Source organism: Anas acuta, chromosome 4, assembly GCF_963932015.1.
Source record: "Anas acuta chromosome 4, bAnaAcu1.1, whole genome shotgun sequence".
NCBI classification, from domain to species: domain Eukaryota; kingdom Metazoa; phylum Chordata; class Aves; order Anseriformes; family Anatidae; genus Anas; species Anas acuta.
The window spans coordinates 49322776-49348471 of record NC_088982.1 but is presented as its reverse complement, the minus strand read 5'-3'; the positions used below and the strand labels follow the sequence as shown (position 1 = coordinate 49348471).

Here is a 25696-nt window from a genome sequence, read left to right as displayed (position 1 = left end):
GCACTAACCTTGGGGCCTGGAGGGCTGGTTCTCACCCCTCTCTCCCAGTCACAGTTGGGGAGCATTTTTTGTTGTTTGTTTGTTTTCCCTTTCTTGACTCTGCTCTCCCAGAGACCCAACCGACACTTCTCATTGGCTCAGCACTGGTCAGCGGCAGGTCCCTTTTAGAGCCAGCTGGTACTGGCTCTGATCTGACATGGGGCAGCTGCTGGACTTTTCTCAGAGGTCACCCCTGCAGCTCCCTCTGGTAACAAACTCTTGCTACATAAAGCCGATAGAGTGAGAGGAGAGAAAATTGGCACTGAAAAGTACAGAAGTGATGACTCTTGTGAAGAGGAAGGAACTAAAAGCACTTATCTCACATTGGTTTGGGTTTATTCCATATCTCAGTGTTTCTTAAAAGTGAAACTGGGCTGTGGGTATTTAGCAGTATTCATGAGGTTTGCTTATTTCTTTTAGAAAATTTGTTATCAATTTGTATGCATATGGAATTGGGGGAGGGGGGGACAGAGAGGCTGGGAAATCAGCTGAACCTTTCAAAGTAATTAGTTATGCATCAGATAAGTTGTTTGCTACAGCTGCATAACTGAACTTTTTTTTTTTTTTGATTTGGGATTCAAATTAACTCATAAATATTGAAATTATAAGCTTAAGGAAATGGCACTATTTGATGCATGGCCTATTTCTAAGAATTAGTCTAATAGAGAAATCATGGCTAAAGCGTTACCATTTTAGTACGGCTGTACTGCTATTCTACTAACACTTCACTGACCCTCTTAATAAAAGGCCCATGTAGTGATTATGGTGCTTCTGTGCACTATTGCCTTCAACCTCCTGCTATACTATTCCCAGCACCTCATTATGTTGGATTTTCATTCAGAAGTGTTTTCCTCACTGTTAACTATTGCAGTACTAAAGCACCTCACATGAGTCTGCTTCATAGACTGCTTATACAGAATCTGTAGTATGGTTTTCCAGTATTTTAGTTCTTTTACCATACTGGATATGAAACTGTCAAGTGTCTTCCTACCCTTACTACTTCGTGAAAAAAGCCTATTAACCAGTAATATCAGTGTGAAACACTCAATGTGAAAATTCAGACAAACTTTTTTTTTTTTATTTTTTCTTTCTAACAGGCAAACATTCTTCCTACTTCTACTGGGCCCCTTTGCTGACCAGGTTCACATTTTATGGCATTCATGAAAACACAGAGGGTTTCTGTGTGTATACATGTATAATTCCACACCTTCTATGTAGAGTCTTACTTGGTACAAATGGTTTACATGTTTTTAAACTACCAAGCTATCTCATAGCTGGTGTTCATGTTAACATTACTTGTTAGTAAAGTCCTTCACCATCATTTATCTGAGCCCCTAGCATTCTACAGCTGTGATCTATTGCATGTGCTAAATTGGCATGTGAGTGAGGCTACAATATGGAATTTGCTCTGCTTTTCAATGATTTGCTTTTAACTGCCCTTGATTTCTAACTCCTTCCATTTCTGATCACTTCTGTCTCTTGAGTGTGAGAATCAAGGATTCTGGTAAGGTTTTTCTAAAGATTTTTCTAGCGCTGCTTCTGTTAGTTGTTTTCATTTCTGGTTGGTTTGCTTGAGCTACTGAGATTATAACCCACGATGTGCAGTCTAACTGCCAATGTCTCCTCCTGATGGACAAAGTTGATGAGCTTTCAAGGTTTTAAAATTCTTACCATAGTCGAACATCCAATTCTCAGGTACATTCATTCTTGTCCTTGATCTTTACTTATTCTTTGCTCCATGTTGTCACCTTGCTTCAGTGAAGCCTGCGTATAGAGATGTGTCACAAATTACAACACTGTTGAGAGGGGAATCTGATTAAGTACCTCACCATTTCCCCATCTGCTCTTTTTGTTCTGAGCTGACTGATTTGTCTCCTTACATTAAAAGTTTGAATGCTTCTTTGACTCCCTCTTTCAATCATATCTGCTCCTTATCAAGTGTTTTATCCCACTACTATTGATAACAGGAATTGCACTGCAGCAGGTGTGGGAACTTGTTAAAATAGACATTTTACAATGGTCCTGAAAAAATAACCTTCAGTATATTACCACCTGTAGTAAATATGACTGCTACAAGAATTGTGACTCACATAAACTTAATTCAGTGCATTCTTTCCTACCCTGAGAATATTAAACACCATCATGCTGTTAATCAACTGTTCAAAAAATTATTTTAATAACTCTAAAACTGTCTCTGTGCTGGGAACTGTATCTCAGCTGTCATATGCAATCATAAAATGCACTAAGGTAGGACATCAAATGTGGGATTATTCCCTGAAGTATTTTGTTGGGTGTTTCTTGCAAGCCTAACAATTACCAGGAAACTTTGGGTAACCATGGGTCTGTATAAAACACTGAGGCACAGATAGCCAGCAAAACACTCTAGCTTAAATTCTTCCCCATGTTGAAATCATTTCCACAACCACATACTTTCCTTGGTGATCTTACATCTAAATCTAAATTAGGCATAGCCCCAGACTGAGAATACTACAGAGGTTCAGTTCTGCTAGTTCTAGAAAGTTGCATCACATCAAAATCCAATGAGAAATGAATACATTTTACACTGATATAGACCATATGACAAGTATTATGTCTTTATAAATTAATTTCAGTTTTAACTGTGCTGTTTTTTTTCTCTAATAGCTTGTGATACATTTCTAAAAGTTGTACTAGATAAGCATAGAGGAGAGAATTTGCCAAGGCAAGCAAGAAAAAGAGAGTGTGTTTAAGAACTAACTTAAAGCTCCAGAGTGATATAGTTAGACTTCATACTCTGAAAGTCTGAACATTTCAGAAATCAATGTACAGTCAGTCAAGCAAGCCACAAATAAAATGAGCAAGCTGGACTTAGAGACTAGACACAGGGATACAAACAACTGAATGAAGACATAACTCTGCTGCCAAATGTAGTCTTCTTCCTGAATTCCTCAGTTCAGAACAAATTCTTACTTACTGACTATAATAAATACATTTCTGGTGCTAAAAGATTTCCCAGAGATCTTGGGGATAATAATATATTTTAATGTAAAATAATTTATATTTTCTGTGAGTCAAAAATTGTAGAGAATTCTAAAGCAATCTTGGTTCAGGATTACCAAGGAGTACCAGCTAAAAACTATTAAGGTTGAGCAAAAAGAAAAGAGATCTCGAAATAAGAAGACGTGAACACGGATTGAGAGAAAGCAGACACACAGGCCCAATTTATATGTACGCACATATGCAAAAAACATTTGCAATACAAAAAAGAGGCAGGAGAAAAAAAATCATAGAATCATTCAGGTTGGAAAAGACCTGCAAGATCATCTAGTCCAACCTTTCACCTAGTACTAAAGTCCACCACTAAACCATGCTACTAAGTTTCAAATCTACACATTTCTTGAAGACCCACAGGGATAGTTACTCAATCACTTCCTTGGACAGCCTATTCCAATGACATACAACATTTTCAGTAAAGAAATTTCTCCTAATATCCAACCTAAACTTCCCCTGGTGCAACTTGAGGCCATTTGTCCTTGTCTTGTCACTTGGTGAAACGTGTATCAGTATAAATGCACCTATATAATGCATAAATAAGTAACAAAAAATAATTGTATTTAAAAACACAAGAATTAATATATTTATCAAACAATTTTTTAAATTTCAGCAGCTGAGGAACTAAACTGCAGACCAGTTCAAATCAGATTTACCACTTCAATAAAAAAAAAATAAAAAAGAAAGAAAAAAAGTGATCTGGTTGCAATACAATCTTCATGCTTATATCTTACCTTATGATTCACAGTTGTAAAGTTCACACCCTTGAAAACAAAGGATTGTCGAGCTGGAATCATACAAGTTACCTTTTTGGAAGTGGGCAACATGTGATACTTCAGAGAAATAAGAGAGTGGATATGTACTTCTCTGAAAGAAAAGAGGAAACTCTAAAAAGAAAATTTCTCCCTAGAAATGAATCAGACTGGACTTATACAAGTTAGTTGGTTCAGAGTTTAAAGACCAGATACACTAGACTTAATTTTTATTTTATTTCAACAGCCTTTTTTCCTGTAACCACAAAAATATTTGACAAACTTAAATTAATGAAGTTTCTGCAATTTAGACAATTCTTAAGTAATTTCATGCAAACATGTAAAGGAGAAAGCAATATTTCTAGTAGTAACCATTGCAGAAATATGGTAGATATTTAATGTGCTCTCATCGTCTACAGGCAGAAGGATAAAGTAATAAAATGGCTTCTGGTAAAGCCTTTTGCCTGCCTGAAAAAAGCCTCAAGGAAGAGAAACAGGTTCCTGAAATGACCCTCAGAAGCTCTCCCAAATGCATTACCATCCATTTTCAGATCTACTAGCGGAAAGTTGGTGAGTGGACTTTATTTTCCTGTCTGAAGTACCAGCTGATTCACATCTATCCTGATTAAGACTAAGTCAAGGCTGGTCAAGCCTTGGAGTGTTCACTGTCTGTGGCAGGCACGCAGTACCTTTTCCTTTAGGACAACAATGTGCCTCCAGCACATGAGGCACCTCTATCTCATTTACTTAACATGTAATCTGTGATCATAACAGCATGCCTTTAATAGACTTTATAAGGCTTTAGGATTGCTAACATAGCATAGTCCTTGCAAGTGTTGACCAAAGCAGCCTTAATTTTCTGCTCAAGTATTATAACTCCATAATGTCAAACTCAATTGAAACATACTATATGTCAACATAGTATGATGCTACTCACAGTGGAGTGAGCTCTGGGGCAAAGAATATCCAAAACCACAAGAATTTGTGAAATAACTTCTGCATAGACTACACAGGTCAGAAATCCAGACAGCATAAGCGTTATTTATACTGTAAGCAGGGGTGAGAGTATATGCATTTAGCCCATGCCCAGATTTCCTGAGGTTAATGACCTATTTAGTTCACCCTAGAAGGCACATGAGCATTAATCCACATGGATGATAAGCAACCATAGCATCCACCAAGAGATACACCAGTATTAATTCACCTGTAGTGAGATTATTTCTTGACATTGACCTCCTAAGAACTGGCATGGGTTTTCAAGCCAAGACAGGCAAGCATTAGGAAAATGCATCAAAGGGTTTATATCTAGTTACTATGATGCTTCCACTTCCTTATAAGAGGTGGAAAGACAACAGGTTCACTGAACATTATCTGCCTCAGAGTAGAAAAAAAATATAAAATAGTTCAGCAATTGCTTTGAAATGTAGGCTGGAAAGAATGAGGGCTTTAAAAAGGCTGTTAATTCTAAAATATCTGAATACCTTAACTTGAATCTGAGTGCTTTCAAGCCTGTATGTCCGCATCATAAACTTTTGAAAATGGCTCTTAACAGCAATAATCCCAGAGAGAGTTGCTATTGCTGCAGTTCCTTCCTATTTTAGAGGAATGTTCTCTACTCTCATACTTGCCTCAGGCCATTAAATAATAAATAATTATCAGAAAATTCTTTGGTAACTGGGTTCATTATTAAAGCAAGATATGTTTTTGTTTTGTTTTGTTGTTGTGTTTTTTTTTTTAAATGTTCATTTTTTTTCAGATATGACTTTACATAAACAAAAGTTGATTTCTTTCCAATGCAGATTTTGTGTTTGCAACTCAACTAACGTGCAACAAAGGCGAAATAAGCTAAAATATAATGGGTGATATTAAAGTAAGGTTTGCAGACTGAGGAAAGCCAGTCTTGGAAAGAAAATGCCACCTTTGGAACCAGATTTCTAAATAAATCAGGGATTACAGTCTGGATGAAGTATACAGTGTGTAGCTTGCAAATGGAGGCCCACAGTTTCTAGGTTTTAGGTTCAACCTAAAAGAGTCTCTTTCCTATTTGTCCCTTCAGCTGCTGCTTTATTCGCCTTGCCTCAAATGCTCTCACTGTGCATTCTACAGATATGATTGACAGGATTCAGTTACCCACAGATAAATAACTGGGGTCATTTGAGGTGCTGCTAGGCACCTGGAAAGGTGCAGGAGTTCACTACTCCACTAGTGAACTGTAAATCTGTAGCCTGCTGCTACAGATTTCTTGGCTGTCCTGAGCATCCAAAATGTTACTAAATGTCTCTGTTCAGGTCACTGAATCCAGCCCAGGGTGTCTAATCCTCCATTCCCCACTGAGGTAAGGGGCCCCAAGAGCAAATCAGACAGCTACGTAACTAGCTGACTACCAGGCTGAACCGCACTGACACCAGGTAATGAAGAACAAGAAGACTGCTTTGAGATGACTGATTTGACTGTTCCCAGTACTACAGAAGATCTCAGGAGTACTCCTGAAACAACTGTTTGACCATTTCAAGCACAGTAGGACTATGTGCATGTTTCTAATTTTCTTTTAACCACTTCTAATCATATGTACTTAATCATAAAAAATATGATAGATCAGGCAAAACACAATCTAACAGCAGAGTGCATGGGCCCTTTGATTTAAAGAAAAGACTCTTGCAGATAATAGTTTCAAGTGCGATTTTGCAAATTTGGTGAGCTCCTGAAGTTTAAGATACAAATAATGCACTGACAGAAAATGGACGCTCGTAACAGGTAAAGAAGGTGAGCTGGCCATGAGGAAGACAGGAATATTTTATTTTAAAGGCTACAAATGTATAAAAGAAAGATGAAATATAAGGTTTTTCATGTCTCATACTGCCTCAGCTTTCTGATCTCTTGAGTTCTGTATGAGTCTTACTGTTTACTTGTTGCAAACATTGTGCTCAGAGATATTAAGTGCGTGAGGATCACAGATTTGTTTCTGTGCAATGCAAAGCAAAATACTCATGATTTTTAATTCTATTACTGCATTAGGATTGTTCAGTAAGATAAAAAAAATCTTGAATTCCTTCTCATTAAGTTAGTTGTGTAAAACACACAGGATTAAGTGGTAAATATAATAAAATTAGTAAAATAAGCTGGAATGTATCTATCATTTACAATAAATAGCTGCATATAACTGCATTAAATTATCCACAGCAGAATTAGAAGAGCTGAAGACCTACTGATGTATTCTACTACATGGTCTGCATGTCTATGTGTACCTATAAAGCTACAATATGGAAAGGACAAATGAAGACACTAGTGTCTTTTCAGCTTATATCCAAAAATATCGTTGATCTATTTCTAATAAATAGCCTGGTAAAAGTATTCCTGAAAATATCATTGCTAAGGAATATTACCCCTGTGTAAAAACTATCCAGAAATAGCTTATTAGACAAATTATCATATTCATCTGAGTTTGCCCAGGAATACTCACCCATGTAAGAAATTGTTCTAACATTTTCTATAGTTTATGAATGAGCTCTCTATACAGAATTGCATTACACAATTAAACCTATTACTGTAAAATCCAGGAAATTGCATTCATGGTAAATTGCATAATTCATGAAGCCAGGCAAAGTGTGGGGTTGGTAAATATGCAAAACTTTTCAATCAACTCAAGTAGAATGAGAGAGGAAAAACACGTTATTGTTGGAGCTTTAAATAGAAAATAAATGTTGAGTGGAGAAATGCATTTTGTTTTACATTCTCATTTAATGCTACAGAGGAAAAAGTGATGAGCACTATAAAAATAAGCAAGAGTTACCTTTATATTTCTCTTTTCCTGTTGTGGTGTAGGTAGAAAGACTCAAAGATTTCAGCTGCTTATTAAATCTAGTGTTGATTAGCTTGACTTACAAAGCTCCTAACTGAAAGTTGATAGCTCTGTAAACTTATTTACATTTTTATTACTTTTGATAGGAGCAAGAGGTGAAATAGGAAGAGATAACTATCTCTGTCGTGCAAATATCTTTGAAAGTATGGAATTGAATATTAAATGGAACATATAAATCTGAGTCTTTAAATTGTTTTTGTACTTGTTTTTGTGTTCTTTCCAACTTCAAGCGCTTTATTCAAAAGACCATTAATACATTGCTAAAATAAATGTTCATTAAAAATGATTTATTATAGCAATCTATTTTTGATCTTTCCATCTTGGCCATCTAAGTCCTATGGTATATACTTATGGCTATTACTATAATGCTTACCCTATTACCATGCTTTAAATTTTTATTATATAAGATGCTCCCTTTTTTAATATTCTAGAGGGGAAACTATCACTTAGAGCAGGATTTTGAGTACAAGCAAAAGTAAAAATTTCAGACTAAGCAAATGCTTTGCCTTTATTCACATTTTGTTCACACTTATGCTGTCAGGACTATGTTAGCAGCCAGCCAAAACAAAGCATGACCATGAGTATTGTAAGGGTTTGGCCTCATGTTTGTGGCAGAGCTCAGCCAACAAACTACTAGTATGTATGTTTGAAAATAAAAGAACACCTGCAGGACAGCTAGGTAAAAGCTGAGGAGAAAGCTATTGCTCATCCATTCATTTATAATCACCTCCAGTTCATGTTCTGGGCTTGGCTGTTTTGATATACCTCGATCTAATCATATTAAATATGAACACACCCTAAGGCTTAACTTAAGACTACTGTGCTAACCTCTTTGAAACAGAAAGATTCTTGTTTCAGATGAAGTTGGTGATATTATGGGAATAACCTAAGAACCAAGCAAGCTTCCCTTCGAGTTAGATATCTACATCAACACTTTATTTCTGTAAAAGCTTCTGATGCCTATTTCCTGGATATATCAGAATACATACTGAGGTGTTTAAACACAGAATAAAGAATTTACCATGAAACTGGATCCTATAATCTCTGCAGAAATTTGTGATCTAGGAAAGAAAGGACATGAAATCTAAATGCAGGGAAGTTGCTAGTAGATTGAAACTTTCTCTTGGATGCATTGAGTAACTGTGTTATTTCAAACATTGTTTTATACATGTAAATACCGTCACTAATAAGCATAGCCATGTTTTGCAGCAGACTGTTTTCAGTCAATGCAATACACATAAAAACATCTTACATGAAGTCACTGATAGAGTACTTTTTTTTTCCAGCTGAGAAGAATTTGCCTTCTCTAACAACAAACTTATTGCTAACTACTTTGTAGAGCTGCAGCAAGACTAAAATTTACATAGAAAAATATTGACAACTATGAATTAATAAGCCAAAGTTAACAGTCCCTCACAATGATTGCACACACAATTTGAAATGTTCACAAATTAGGAAACGAGTCAAATATATTCTTTTTTCTCAGACCCATACAGTTATTTGCCCTGTCCTTGAACTTCAAACTGCAATTCAAACTCCACAGAACACAGAACTCCAGATTGTAGTAATCCACTGCTAAGTCACACAATAAATGTGAATTGCAAGTCATGTTATCTGGGATGGAGTTGCCACATGAAGAACACAGTAGCATTTATTACTGTTAATGGTTCCAAGAATGTATTCTGCAGATGATGCAATATTCTTGCACAGATGTAAAGATTTCAGTATCAAAAAATTAATCAAAGACTTTCTTACCTGTTTCCTAGTCCAAAAATATAAAATTCTGATTGATATCAGTATAGCATAGCAAACAAAGCTTCTCTTCTGAGAAGCTTTCAGATTTTTAATTGCTTTTCTTTCCTTAGTATCTCTCTCTCAAGAACTGAAATCTGAGCACCTGATAAATATAGTTGAAGAATACCTAGTATAATAAAATATAAAAGCAAAATATTTAAAATAGTAGAACAAGAAAGACTTTTGCTAGACTGTTTTCAGTAACGTTACAACATCCACTAAAAAAAAAAGGCTCACAAGGAATTTGGAAATTTTGAAATACTGGTACTAAAGAAACAAATGTGAATATTCCAAAAAAGTATCCATACAAGATGAATTATCGAAAGAGACTACAGATTGGTTCAATGTGATACAAAAGCTGGGTTTTTCCTTCCTTCTGCTCAGTGTGAACCAAAAAGTCTGTCACACAGTGTCCTTGTCTGAAGGGGAGGAAAAACAAAACACCACCACTCCCCTCCCAAACAAACAAACAGATAAATAAATAAAATCAGCCAACCAAAAACCTTCCTGAAAAAGACACCTGACAAGGAAAGCTCGGAAGGACAGTTTTCAGGTTCTTGAGATATACCTACCTGGATAAGTGGTAAGGTCTGAAATGATTTTTCTGGTTAATCTCTGACCAATGAAGAGCTTGCTATGCCGTTTTCCTAATAGATGTTGCAACAGCTGCTCTTCATATAAAGATCTACTCAGTGTGAGATACAGTAAAAGTTTGCTGTTTTCTTATGTATACTTATTAAATGAAATGACCACCTGTTCAGTGTCACTGAAGACAAAATGAAAACTGTCCTGATGTAAAAGTTTTCCAATCTAAACTTGTTCAGGCAGTTCCAATACATAATTATGCTGTAAATAATGTAACACCCTGCCAGGGACCTGCAACTGTTCAATGAGCCTTAGGTTTTCTACAGAAAATGTAATTAATTATAGGCAACCCAATCAGAAGTTGAGAGTTGACACTGGCCTTTCTATACAAATCTATTCTTCCACAGAGAAAGGATTAACAGAGCCCTGGGCTTCACACTCATTTATAGCAACACAGAATAGAATAACACAAGATATAAAAAAAAAGGGTATTGGAATCATTTAAGGAAGAGATGAGATGTTGATAGATGAGGGAGGAAATATCAGTAGCTAAGATGAAGATAAAAAAATCTGGCAGAGTTGCAGCCAGTAAAGCGAAGAACAGCTTTTTAATAACTGTACATAGACAAATTGGAATTACAGGACTCTAAACAGAAGGATAAATGAGGTCACTAACTATATAGTCTAAAATGTTGTCTTTATGATTTATAAATGCTTTTGATGTTCCATTGTGCTATCAGGTTTAATAATTCTTTCAAAACAATTTTACCTTTAGCATTCTCTCTAGTGTGGTATAAAAGCAGAACATCTGTATTCCAAAGCATAAGAGTGTTGCATTGTAAACATCCATACCCCTCTCACATAAAATGGAAATATAAATAGTATGAATACTGTCTACCAACAGATGAAGCTAATGTACTTGAAAGAGAACAGTTTGGAAACAGAACTGTGTCACTTACCAGGACATAAAATGATAATCTTTCAAATGAAATACAAATTTATTATTATTATTTTATTACAAATGAAGCAAAAAATAAAGTTCACAGTGTTAATTGCTATAATTCTGGAAACAGTTAGCAAGCTAACTGAAAGTTCGACATATAAATGACAAGTCCAGCAACTTCTCTTTAACAAGACATAATGAGTTTACATCTGGAAATTCCTCTGGGAATAGAAAATTCATCCTGTTTCTAAGTGTAATAATTTATGTCTGATGAATCTACAATTAATTCCTTCAAAAGTTAACTTTTCAGACTCAATACTATGCTCTGCTTTGTGTCTTTCTATTGAACAGCTAGCTCACAAATTTTAAACCTGTATGTGTTTCCTTGTAGTGAAAGTTGATCATTCTTTATGGAAACTCTCATCCATTTAGTAAGCTGGAATTAAAATCATAACCATATTTTTCATTTTAAACCTGAGACAACTCAGGACTCATCAGAACTTAACCTTTTTATCACTAAAAGAAGGGACGGAACAAATGTTTCTGAAACAAAGACTGTGGACAATATCCGCATACAGAAATAAATCTAAACAACATTCAAATATTTTAAATGAAGGTGTTATATGCAAAAACATGTGCAATTTATAACTGAGACACCCTGCTTACACACATATTTAACATAGTTGAAATCTCTCAGGAATTCTTGGTGACAATGTTGCTGGTAAGACTGTTGTTATTGTTTTTTGGTGTTTGTTGTTGTTGCTGTTTTTGTGGTGTTTTTTTTTGGGGGGGGGGGGCAACACCACTACCATATTAATATTTTATATTTCAGTAGCATTTTTATGTGCTTATCAGCAGACAGAATTTTATTATTCATGAAAGGAAAGTCCTTGCAATGACAAAAAAATGCAATTACAAACCCATTAAGGATTCTTGGTAGAATCCTTGTGATTTGGGAAATCACTCCCCCACTCCCTGACACACACACACACACACACTCATACACCAATTATATTTCTAAGAAGCATAAAGAATATACCAAGATGTCCTCAATATACCAAGACGACTCAAAGTAACGAGCCACCATAGAGGTAGATGTTAAAATACTTATGACATTCTGATGCAAGCTCTTAGGTAAAAACATGCAAGTGAGATGTTGTCAAGAGCAAAGCATCTTGTGACAGAGGATGATGAAACTAAAAAGTCATCGTCCAAGAGCAAGCCTCCATATTGGAAGTTGCTGCTGTAAGTTATAATTATGGGAACTATGAAAATCAGAACTCAGGTTAAATTTGTTTTGCCACAATTTCCATGGAAATAGAAAAATATAAAAGTGTTTATTTCCAGCTGGTATTTAATTTCAGGTAAGACTTGTATAATATGGAACCATCATGATTTTTTTCTTTGCAAGGTGAAAATTATGTCTCTCACAAACTTTTCATTGTATTGTACCATCAAAAATTCTGTTTTCCAAACCATATTCTTTATGGTTTGGAAAAATAAAATAATCATTAAAAAAAAAAAATGGCTTATTACTCCACTAGTGGACATCACTATATTTAGACCTATGCCAATGACATTGCTGTTTCTATAGTAACTAATGTACTTCAGATGGGAAGTAGCAAATGAAAACTGGAAAAGATGAAGCTGAAAAATAGCTAGAGTAAATCAACTTTCTGCAGTTATAGTATATTTCTGCAAAATGCACCTTAAGCCTCTGGTTCAGGATAAAGCTCGAACTCTCACTCGTTCCATTATCTTGGGAGAAAATTTATTCTAGAGTGGAAAGCTGCCACAACAGTTTCTGAACCATGTAGTAATAGTGTTACAGAAACTTGTAGGAGTAGGAGACCAGCCTTTAAAGACTGATATTTTACCCAGAGATTTAAGAAGATATGGACAGGATAATTGAAGGTGATTAAGACATTTTAAAATAGGATTTAAAATAAATAAAGAAAGAAAATAAAATCCCAGAGAAAGAGAATGAGCTGGGAAAAGGAAAAAAGAAATCGGCTTAATTTACAGATGAGAAAAGACTTTTAGAATCTTATATTTGGAACAGATTCATCTATGCATACTTTTTAATCCAGAAAATTCTTATTACATTTCATACATGTTAAATGAAGGCTAGAAGAGTAGAGAGAAAATACAGATGTTACAGAGAAGATATACAGAACACATTCCCTCTTAAATATTTTTCCATAAGTCAATTTCCCTTAGCTAAAATAAACGTTGTGTTGCCAGTATAACAACTGGAGTAATAACAATTGTTCTTATTCCCACTCTCCAAGAAGCTCAGACAGCTGAGTGCAACAGATTTGCACATTCTTTATTGCTTTTTAGTGATTTCCATTCAAAAGGAAAACCTGTGTTCACTGAGTTGACTAAAGAATGACTAATTTCACAAGTATCTGCTTTCGTTTATGTGATTAAATACATACACGTGGATATCCATGCAGTTTCATTTTTTACTGATATACTAGGTATATACAATGACAGTCCTCCTTCCATGTATTTGCTTTTATGGCAGCTCTTTCAAGAGTGATGAGAAATAATGTAACAGATAACCTCTCTGCAAATTTTACAGCACATTAACCACATCTTGAGGTAGCTAACTATGTCCAGAAAGATGCATGTTAGAAGCCTGTCTTGCCTGGTGATTGGTCTTCACTGCAATAAAATGGTGTTAAATGTAAGTAATTGTGACCAATTTATTTTTTTAAATGACCAAGTTATTTTAGCTGTCTAAAATCCAAGAGGTAATCAAACAGTGTACATTGAAGATAATTACCTAAAGCAGAAGAAGAAATCTTCTAGGAAGTAAGTATCAAGTGAAATATAAAATAACCAATAGATAAGTTCATTTCCACGTCCAGTGAATTTTACAAGAACATTCTGGAAAAGTATGAAGTGCATATTTCCCTGGGCATTAAATTATCATGTTTTGTGTCCAAGTCCATAAAATCAGGATTTAGCCTCAGTCACAGATATTTTTGAGAAGCCTCATTCACTGTTTCATCTAACTGTCAAGAGTACCACAGTTAGGCAAAAACTAAGCCTTAACTAGGTTTCCTCTCAAAGTTCAACTGCTTTCTTAATATTTTCTCTGTTTATATAACTATTTCTCAAAAAAAAAAAAAAAAAAAAAAAAAAAAAAAGCTGGCTGTCAGGAAAAAGAATGTACTACGGAAATTAACTTGCCACATATATAGGGAGAACTACAGTACAGAGGGAATTACAGTTTCCAAAGTTCTTTCTGAGTGTATAATTAAACAGGTCCTTGATGATAAAATTTAATATATTTGATGTGAATAATGGAAAGAGTAGAGTAAAACTGGAAATGGATAATACTTTGAATACATTTTTTTTTCAGTTTGTGCTCTAAAATATTTTCAAGGCTCAAAGAAAAATCAAACATTTTAGAAAAATCAACATTTTACTGAATAAACAGCATTCAAATCAGAAAGTTTATTCTCCATTAAGAACATAACATACACAAGTTGATACATAAACTTTTCCTTTTTTTAACACTACTTTGTGTTCTGTAGTATAAGACTCTTAAAAGCTCTAAAACATAAACTACCTGGTTATGGAAAAATATTTACTGCAACATGGTTCCAGCAACTAAAGGTTAATGCAAATATAGCTATTATTTTACACAGTCTATGTGACTGCAAAGTGGTCATTAGAAACAGGTTTCTTAAGACAGCTGCCAGCTTTTCTGTTATTTCTGTCAGGTTTGACTACTAAATGGTTATGTACTATATAATTTACTCACCATTCCTGATAACTTAAACTTCCTTATCTTAAATTATTGATTTGTTTCTTCTTTGAGTTACATGTACCACTCCCAACCTGTTTACCCTTTCCTGCAGCACAAATATGCATTTAGCAAGTTGCTCCCTGCACATCCCCCCAGCATTCTGGATAATAACCAGTACCAAGCAATAAATAAAATTTATTGTTTGAGTTACATTATTGAAGTTACATTATTGGAATAATATCTAGCACATCCTGGTCTTAAAATGATTAATTCAAGAGACTAGTGTTATCTACAGGATTGCAGTAGTGACATGATCCTGTTTTTGCAGAATCAGGTAGAATCTTTTTACTCAAATTTATCAGCTGCAGTAGAAGCTGAAGGAAGAATCCACTGGGCTCCTGAAAGATTTCCGAGGTTATAGCCAATTCTAACTCAACTACAAATACTTGTGTCAATGCTTTCTAACAGTATAGTAAATATATATTGCACACTGGAACAGGCTCCCCAGGGAAGTGGTCACTGCACCAAGCCTGTCTGAATTTAAGAAGAGATTGGACTGTGCACTTAGTCACATGGTCTGAACTTTTGGGTAGACCTGTGCGGTGTCAAGAGTTGGACTTGATGATCCTTAAGGGTCCCTTCCAACTCAGGATATTCTATGATTCTATGATTCTATAGCATCCCTGCTTTTCCAGTCTTTTCACCAAGCTTTCTAAAATGCAGGATGAATGAAGCCTCTTGACTGCTTGGTGTTTTTTTTCCAATTAAAAAGAAAAAGAAATGAAATAATTTGTTAAGAATTCACGTCCAGCTTCACTAGTCAGATATGTTAGAATCAGATACTAAATACATCTCTGGACATACATCTCTAAATTCTGTGCAACAGAATTTAGAATTTAATTGAAATTAAGATGTACTCATAGTTAAGAGTGTTATATCTGGATTTATTGGATTATGTAATGTACTTCTGAAAGAGCTTTCATCTCCATTGTTACTTGAATCGTTTGTTTTAGCACTACACAGAACTCAGAATTTTCTGCATTCAGCACAGCTACTGCCTACATAGTGTACATTGCTGAGCTATTCATCTGAAAAAGGGTATTTAAATACGTTCAGCTTTTTTCCCCTATTTTATTTAAACTATAATTATATGATCCAATAGCTTTTATAGTTTGTCTGTTTTACAGTAAGATGCAATGGCCTGGTACAAAAACTGAAGGAAAAAAAAAATCATTTATTTTCTACATTAAGCACTGCATTTTCATTGTTCACATAGTTAACTAAACAAGTGTCAGAATTTAATGCCTTCATGATATTTCAATCTGAATAATTATAAGAAACTGAATAGGTGTTGTTTTTTTTTTAACCTACCCGTTTGCAAGGCAAAGAACAGAAAAATGTGCAAGGCAAAGTTTCAAGTAACAGGAACATAGACAAAAACAAATACTGATGTTGATGCAAAATTGCAGGTTTACCACCTCTAAACATCAAGTACAGGCTGAAGCATACTGGTTGTTAATGGTGGTTACCATGCTACTTTGTAAAGGCTTTAGATGGCAATCTATGCTAAGCATTAGTTATGCTGTACTATAAATTATCGTTATTAATGTGTTTAACATTCTAGTAAAATGTGATGGACCTTCACTCATTCATTTTATTATGTCAGCTTATTTCATAACTGGAACACAGGATTGTAATTACACACAAATGTACCTGGACCAATTTCTAAGGGAATTTGCTAAGCATCTGAGGCCTAGTCATATATATTCAACAATAACTGTGTAGACAGCCTTAGAACTCAAAAATTCCATCAGAAAAGTAAAGAAACCTGGGAAGAGAAGATTTTTATATAATATGAATATTAAATACTCAGATGTGCCTCCACAGGAAAACCAGGGAGAGAGGGAAAAATAAAAAATTAAAAAAAATAAAATAAATAAAATAAAGAGCATATTGAGCATATTTGGAGCAGTGTGAGGAATCTAATAAAATAAGGTATATTCCCTTAGAAAGGATACTTGTAAGTTGTGTAATGTGAAGGTTTACTAGTATAATATAACATTCATAAGCATATTTTCAATGGTATTCTTATCTTGTAACCAACACCAATTGTGTGTTTCCATATGATAAATATTTCACCTTTTCTGTCAAAATGATGACAGGTACAGCTGTGATTTGAAAGGGGACAGATATTTCTGAAACAGGCCCTGTAGTTATCTTCCCATGAGCAGAACTGGTACAAAGAGGCAGAGGATGGCATCATCCTAGAGTACTTTGGGTGGCCTACTTTCTGCAACAAGCTCTTGGCACAGACAAACAGAAGAGAATAATTGTACCACCACATCAACTGAGCAGGCAGCATCACTATGATATATATATAAAAATAGATCTAAGCCATATTATGATGAATTTCATGGGTAGGAACTCCTAAACTAATTTTTGTTAACCCACTGTTTTCTACTTTACAACTTAACTGGAGGGTGAGAAAAGAAGTAGCCCAGCAAAAACATAGGAAAGGAGCTTTCTCTTTCTTCTTTCTGAGCTTCATCTGTTTTTTGTTTTGGTTTGGTTTGGTTTTGTTTTACTGTTGTTTGTTTCTGGTGTTGTTGGTGGTGTTGCTTTGTTTTGTTGTCATTTTTTGAGGGTGAGAGAGGAGGAAAAGGTACAGTGAAAAAATTTGTTGATTTCCTGATGTGGAATGAGAAACTTTTCAGGTCCAATTTTCCCAGGGGACAACATCTAGTGTAGAGAAGTTCCTAACTGCAGATACAATAACCAGAAGGTAAGGAGACTGGTACATATGTCATTCTGCTTTTTCAATGCTGACAGACAGTCGTTTGGAAATATCAGTTATCATTAACTTCAGAGCAAATATAAAGTATATATTTTCTCCCTCAGCAGCTGCACTACTGAGTTCACTTTAGTGCAACAGCAAAATCCAATTTTCATGGCATTTGAAGAAGTGTTCTGAAATGCCCAAAGTGTGAAAAAATCAAGATTAGTGCAGAATACATCCATTTTGGCATGCTAGTCTCTTTTGACTGCTACCCAGCAGCAACTGATAACAAACAAAACTGCTACAGCTACTGGTTTCTGCTCACATATCCTAAAGGACAGTCCTCTTTACAATGCATATGGACAGCAGAATCCTCCATTTGCAATGACTGAAATTGGACAATTTCATATTGAGCACTTTGTTGCTCAATTGAACCTAGCTGTATATTTAAGCAGGAGAGAATGAGTCCTACATTTTCCACATAACAATGGTAACAAGGAAGAAAATGACAATATTTTACTATCTGCTCATCCTTAGAGTAAAGCTACAAATGCTTTCTGTTGCATATTCTTTTTTGTTCCAGTCACTGTATTCCACTGACCTTTACAGCCTCTGCCAGAGTCTGTATAGGCATCATAGGCCAGTGATCATTGTTGTCTTGATATCAAAAGTAAATACAAACCCTCTGATGAAGTGAATGTCCATGTTTAATTTGATGATGACTGTGGATTCTGGTTGCTGCTTTAAGAAGAACCGTAAGGATTAACTGGCAGCACCAATGAACCTTGAACCTCGTTCACGGTTCAGACAGGCAAAAATGACACATGATTCAAGAATACGCTAATGTAAACCTGGTCTGATATATGTACTAATAAACCTGAAAATATTTTCTGAGAATAATTTTATGTTTTTTTCTTACATTTGTGCTCTTGTGCCACTCGTTCCTTGCAAACCAGTGCTGATGTGACCAACCCATTCATCCCAGAGATGAAGGGAGAACTGTCCTTCTAGCCATATAATAATAGACAAGTTTCCTTCTCCTAAACATTAAGGAAAATCTTTTAGAGGGACAAGCACCCTCAAATGTACCTTATACCTTTCCCTCTATTTTTCACAAGCCTACAGCAATAAACTCATTCTCCATATAACCACTGCCTAAGGACTTTTAGTCCAGAGACAGCTGCCAAACTACAAGGATGGCAGAAATGAACATCAAGCACTGTTGAAGAGGGAACACATTTCATTACTGGCCCAAGAGCCCAGCTTGATTCACACTGTTGTACTAAATCCAAATACAATCATTATGCTGGGTCATCATAAAAGTGTTCCAAAAATAAAATGAACAACTTTAAACCGCATGATTTTGCCTCTACCACAACTATAAAATCAGATTTGCACTTCAAAGCTCAGGATTCAAATCAGTCAGGAAAAAAGAATGCATTACTCACCATTTCCAAACTGTTTCAGATTGTTGTCCTAGAAGAATAACACATTTCAATTAAATTTAATCTTATAGCTAGCAAATAGTTATTAAAAGTCCCTTTACTTTTTTATTATTATTATTTATTTTCCATTAAATAGTTGTATTCTAAATGGAGTATAAATTGGAGGGAGCAGGGTTAGAAAACATGCAGCAAACCTAGAGAACTTGCCAGTTTGAAATTATAAGGTCTCAAAATAAGCATGTAGGAGACTCTTCAGTTGAATCATGCTCTGTACACTCTTAACGAAGAATGGAAGAATGTCCTAGGACCTAAATCACTATAGTACAAAATAGACAAATGATAAACTGAAGCACTGGTGATTGCAAAGCTGAGATTAGCTCTACTGAGATATGATATAATGTTCAATTTATCACTGAAAAGGCTTTCAGGAGACCAACAATGGTAGAGTATACTTTATATATTCTATCTCATCATAAGGGAATATCTTAAAATACTCTGCTGTGCAAAAAAATGAATTAGATTAACATAAATCAGTGATGGATGTAGCAAAAGGCAACCATTCATAGTTAATATCATACAGCCCAAGACATTACAATCAGTTTCACAAGACGGAGTGTACTGACAATAATTCAGAGATTATCTCCTTCCGGTATAGTACCGTTCTCATGGACAATAACCAGAAACAGAAGGAACTGAAGTTTAAGATTAGGACCAGAGATCAATGTTCCTAAGAGTACAGAGCATTTTGTATAAGAGCTTTCTGAAACATTTTGAAGTTTTGAATGGATACAGCTTGGGTTTCCAAATGAATTACTAAAGTATATGAAATATGAGCTCTGTGAAAAGTGTTTTACTTGCATTGCTTAGTGAATTACAGCACTCAGCACTATGACTGGCTAATATGTTTATGTAATATTTCCCTTCACTACACAGAATGTCAGGTGTTTTCATACATGTTATTTATATGCATGGCAAAGATAAACTATATATATGTATGTGTATATATAAACATAAAAGCGTGCTACAATAGAAGTTATGAAAGACAGCTATGTACTGAGCTAAAGAAATGGTGTATAATTATATTGATACCTGCTATCACCTTATACACTTTATTTTTTCTTAGAATGGTGATGCCGGAGAGATTCCTTTTCCTGAAGACCAATGCCCATTAGATTCCAGGAATATTCTTTACAATATACCCAGTTCAATCAGAGGCTTCCAAGGACAAATGTGACCTCCTCTGAAACTTTTGGAAAAGAGTATGTTTGTGCTTAACCCTAAAAGTTAGTTTATTCTCAAGACAGTCTGCAAAGCACACATAGCCCCAGTCTCAAAACTTAAAGATGTTCAGGCTAAATAAGAACCTGCAGGACAAGGATCTGTAGTCTTCAGAGAAAAATATGTTTTAATTTTTCAACAAAAAGCACAGAAAGGAAGACTTCTAATGGCAGGTTTATAATTTGTAAACAAAATAATGAATTTGAATTTAAATGATGTATCCCTGCTTCAATCTAACTGTTTATGGAAATGTTATTTTCCACTTATTGCAAAAATATATATCTTATTTTAATTCTAGTTACATATTGAGAATCCAGTTTTTCATGGTGTGAAGTGAAACTCCATTAGAAGTAATTAATATAGATTGCAATTTAAAGCTGGATGAAAGTATCAACAAAACAAAAGCTGGAAATGTGTTCCAGAAATAATAAACACACATAATTTTAATTTGTATGTATCACAGAATATAAGTCCTCTAAATATTACCATTCTTCACAATATCGAGGTACCAGTAACTAGAATGTCATCAACTTCTACTGCTACCAGACTGTAGAAGAGCTGCTCATAGTTTCTGTTTTCCTAAATACCTGGCAGGTTACCAGGAAGAACTAAAAACTTCTCATTCCACACCTGATCTTGGGAGATAAAAGCCACAGGTTTCCTCACACAAATTTGTAAGTATACTAAAATGCAGAGAGAGGAAGGAAATCTGAAACATACATAACTACTGACTTTTTGAATTATTAAATGAGGATAATGTTCTAATAAACTTGCTGACACCTCTTTCTCAGGAAAGGATTTTGAAAGATAAATGTAATGACAGATTAACTGGTTATGCTTGAAATATTTAGTAATCATAGCACAGTGTATTCAACTATACAGAAGACTCTTCAGTCACTGTTCAGTAATGTTTTTTTGAAAAGAAAAAGAAGAAAAAAGAAAAAAAAGAAAAAAAAAAAAAGAAAAAAAAAAAAAAAGAAACTTCTTTCTGATGTTTATACATTGTGTTTATAATTCCAGAGAGGTTAATGAAGTCTTTTAGAATATAATTTGATCATATCGCTGTCAAGGACTTTTTTTTTCGTCTTTTAATTCATAAATATTTCTGAATATAAATAGCTAATCACAATTCATTTTGAAATAAGAGAAACAATGAATATTATTGATTGTAACTTGTCTATATCTAAAAATAGTCATAACCTTAATTTTTTTTTTGAAAAGGAATATCTTATTTTAATTATAATTTGATGTACCTTGAAAGTAATCTTCCAAGTGTGTCTGCATAATTCTAGGTCAGGATAGGCTCTTGGAGCACAAATACAAAAGCAATTTTTCTCTTGAAAGAACTGCACAAACAATTAATTACATATCAGAATATTTCCATTATTTAGATGTTGTATGTTTTCTTATCTCTGTGCTAAGGATGGGTTATTTCAAGCACAGATGAATAACTCACTGAATTTGACATAGCAAATTGCAAGTAGTGGCAGAATCACAACCGATGGATTTTTGCTCCTAGCACTTATTTGACCTCATTGTTAATCTCAAATGCATCTACCTGTAAAAAGGTCATTTGAGGAAAAGAACATAAGAAAGACTTATAATAGATTTCCAAAGGTACTGGATTTCCTGTACAGAAAAATACTCATTAAAGCACAGCTATATACTCCTGTTCCATTCAGTAACAGATCCCTTAGCCTAATTATTCTCACGGTGTAAGAGCTACAGTATAAAATGTGCAGCTACAATATAAGACATGTATGTTACAAATAATAAAAGAACTATTTGGATATCACCAAACCAGACAAATCCCATGGTAAATATTTCATTCTGAGATTTAAATTTTTACTTTCTATAGGAAAATATAATGTCCATTCCAATTATTGTCATTCCTCTCTAGCTGAACAACCAGCTATCTCTGTTGGAGCTGGCATCCTACACTTGCGTGTTTACAGATTTTCCCCATCAAAATCATTCAGGTTAGTCTTCACAATTTAAACAGGTGCTTTATTTTAACCCAGATTATTTTCCATGAAGTGGTTAAGAAAATGCTCATAAAGACTCCACTACATATCAGTATGCTGAGACATAGTGATTTAGCAGGTGGGCAGAAAGAAGCTGGATGCCATCTATTACCTAAAATAAGTGGATTTGCCATAGGACAGTTGTTAGGTACTAGCCTACCAACCTCTACTATCATGAGAGTGCTCTATCTCAGTGAGAATTCTTGTTGTCTCATACCCATTTATTGGGTTTATAAAATGTTGATAAAATGTTTAAAAATCTGGAACCAGTTCTAGAAGATTTAATTATGTAATCAAAGGAAGTAAAATAAAATTTAAAAATAATAATAATAACAAAAAACCCTTACATTGCTTCATTTGTTTCTTAGCTTCAGTAATTCTTTAAATGTATCTAACTGTAGGTGGAAAATTAAACACAAATCAGAATGCAGTTTCCCCCAAAGCCACAAAAACATTGTTAAACAAATTGTTAAAACAACATATCTGATGATGCAGTAACACTGAATGCTTCAACCTTAGTTAATTACAATAACTTAATTAAATCAAAGTATCGTTAATTGTTAGCATGCTGCTATTGCACAAGGAGGAAGGAGGCAGCAAGATTCTGCTGACAAGACAGCATATAAGAAACATTTCCAATTCCTCTATGAACTGTAGAAAACTTTATCTATGGGCCTTACAGAAAAGCTTCTATTCTTTCTCTGGGTATATTCTTCTATCAACATTACCAGGATAGAAATATTTGCTACAAAGCTGATTTTTATAGGAAACTTGCACTGTTTCACCAATTATGAATAGTAAAGTTTTCTCACATACTAGACAAGTTGTCATGTGGTGACACACATGTTCTGAACCTGTACTACAACACCATGTTCATTTTCTCAGTCATGGGAGCTTATAAAAATTCTGTGGCCTCTTCTGGTGTTTGTTGTTGTTGTTGTTTTGTTTGTTTGTTTGTTTTTTATTGTAGTTTTGTTTTGTTTTGTTTTTCTTGTCCTTCAGTGTACCAACTTTATTAAAATGTACTATGACCCTCAGGCAGTTAACCCTCATTCCCATCAAACTCAGGGCTTGTTCCCATCCAGATACTGTCTCACTCTCCCAATAAATTCAGCCAGAGTCATTTTTAATAATCATCACAGTGATTCTGCAGTCAACTTAAACAGGCAAAGATGGGACACTTCTCCAGATGTGCTTTTGAGGACAATATTTCTTGGCCTTTTTCGTCCAAAATCTACTTGCCTTTCACAAAAAAATCCACAGCCCGCCCTATCATTAGTGTAAACTGACAGCATTGTCATAATGATTTCCAATACTTTAGTCCAATGTTGTTTAGGCTAAATTTCAAATAATCATTTATACTGTTGCTTCTGCTAGTGTGGGAATAGATGTATATTTGTAATATATATTAAAATAATAAATTAAAATAATATATATATATATATTATTTTTTTATTTTTTTTTCCACACACCTTCTAATATTTGATGTCTTTCCTTCTCTCACTTGGCAACACTAGCCTGCACACACTTTTGACATGCCAGCAAAAAACGTGTCACATTACCAGGAATTGTAGCTCACCTGGATTGGACTTGAAAAGTAAGAGAAATGTGCATTTCAGTATGCACATTTGGGATCTGGCTGGTGTTATGAATTGAATTCTCATTAGCTTTCATAGTGTGCTGGGTTTGCCCTTCAAGCACTTCTGCTGTATTTTCCTTTGAAAGGTACCTAATTTGTGCTGTCCACCACCTCTCCCAGATGTATAAGCAAAGCAAGGGTAGTGGAGCCAATCAGGAGGCTAGCTTTAAAAATATAACCTTAATCTAAACACAACTGCTAAAGTAAATATAGTTAAGTGTTTCTTCATCATCATTATAAAGGTCACTAATCTAGTAAAAAGGTCATTAATCTAGTCAAAAATCTACATCAAACCTAAAACCGTGTTGCTATCATGAGAAGAATATGAGGAAAACCATAAATAATATCAACTAACACAACAATAACAATAAATCCAAATAAAAACTTTTAAAAAATCCAATAAATTATCTGTAACATCCATAGAAAATACCATTTTTTCATTGTATCTCTCACTTGAATATACCTTATGATAAATCAAACTGTTATGCAGACAGCAACAATTTCAACAGGAAATATCTATATTTCAGTTAGAAAAATTGCTGTAAAATGTTTTTGCTAGACATAGGACTGATTAAAAAAGAAAATGAACCATTTTCTAGATGTCAAAAAAGGACTCATGGGTCTGTATATCTTAATCCTATTCCTGGATTTTCTAGGACACTAAACTGTGTAAGCTTTTATAGTCTCCCTTCGTATTATGATTAATACATTCATAAAATATAGACTACACTATTCTTTCAATTGCTTAATATTCTAGGTTAATTGAAAAACACCTATATTCTTGAAAGAAAACTATATGAACCAAACCTTAATTTCTTTTTTTTCACCCAGACAGACCTGTAAGATCTTAGCCATAGTTAAACAAAATTGAAGAAGATAGTATTTTTACCTTAGTGATCAAGCGTTACTGGCTTTGTCTGCAGGCAACTCACAGAATTAATTTGTGAAAGAAAAACAATAGTTAAGGATTATGTCATGATCAGAAAGTAGCACCAGGCAATGTAATATTCCAGGAAGCCTGGAAGTAAGTGAAGTGGAAACAACATTTCCTCTCCTGTTGCTGCAGTAATCAGGAAACTTCACTATAGTGTTTGGCAAGAGGTATTTTCTGTTTCGTTTCTTACGGGGAGGATGGGCAGATCTCTCATAAACAGTATCTGGTTTAAATACACCCTCCTCAGTAACCAAGTAACTACTGGAGAAAATATTTCTTGTAAGCAAACTGGATACCAGATTTCCAATAAGAAAAGCTGCCAGGACTGCTTTCCTCACCACCTATGTATATTACTAATTGAATAATTGAAATAGAACAGTGTCTCAATAAGCAAGCTAATATATGTGGAATAAATCAATATGCCTGAGAAAACAGCTTTGACTTAAAAGCATTTTTAACGTAATTCTTTACTTATACATAATACTTCAAAAGTAAACTATATAGATTCATTTTCCCACTTATACACTATGGATTTTTCCCTCATAGGGACTATACTTTCATTTTTGGCAAAGTCCTTCTGAATTTTTGGCATCACCAAAAGAGGCCTATAAATGGAAAAAATCCTTTTCAAATACTGTGAAGTATATATGAGTGATCTCTGTACTTGTCTAATGAGAAATCCTTTTTATTATACAATAAGGCAGTGATACAAGGCAAAAACCTTGAGGAAGAAGTTCACTCAAATCCATACTTCAGTTAGCATCAATATTAAATAGGGCTTAATGTGCAGCTGTTTCTTTCAGCTTTAATTTAATTTTATTTTTTTAGAACAGAC

General features: G+C 34.4%; 2 long non-coding RNA genes across 2 annotated transcripts in view; one reads left to right on the top strand and one right to left on the bottom strand.

Moving 5' to 3' along the window:
* Window positions 1-24962, bottom strand: part of LOC137856145 (uncharacterized) — an 87518-nt gene extending 62556 nt beyond the window's left edge. The window contains exons 1-2 of the long non-coding RNA XR_011096224.1: window positions 24817-24962; window positions 18990-19017 (exon numbers count right to left, since the gene is read on the bottom strand). This is a non-coding gene — a long non-coding RNA (uncharacterized lncRNA). The remainder of the gene's footprint in view (window positions 1-18989; window positions 19018-24816) is intronic.
* Window positions 1473-7744, top strand: LOC137856146 (uncharacterized). The gene is made up of 3 exons (XR_011096225.1): window positions 1473-1543; window positions 4241-4391; window positions 6110-7744. It is a non-coding gene; the product is annotated as an uncharacterized lncRNA (long non-coding RNA).
* Window positions 24963-25696: the final 734 nt, after the last annotated feature.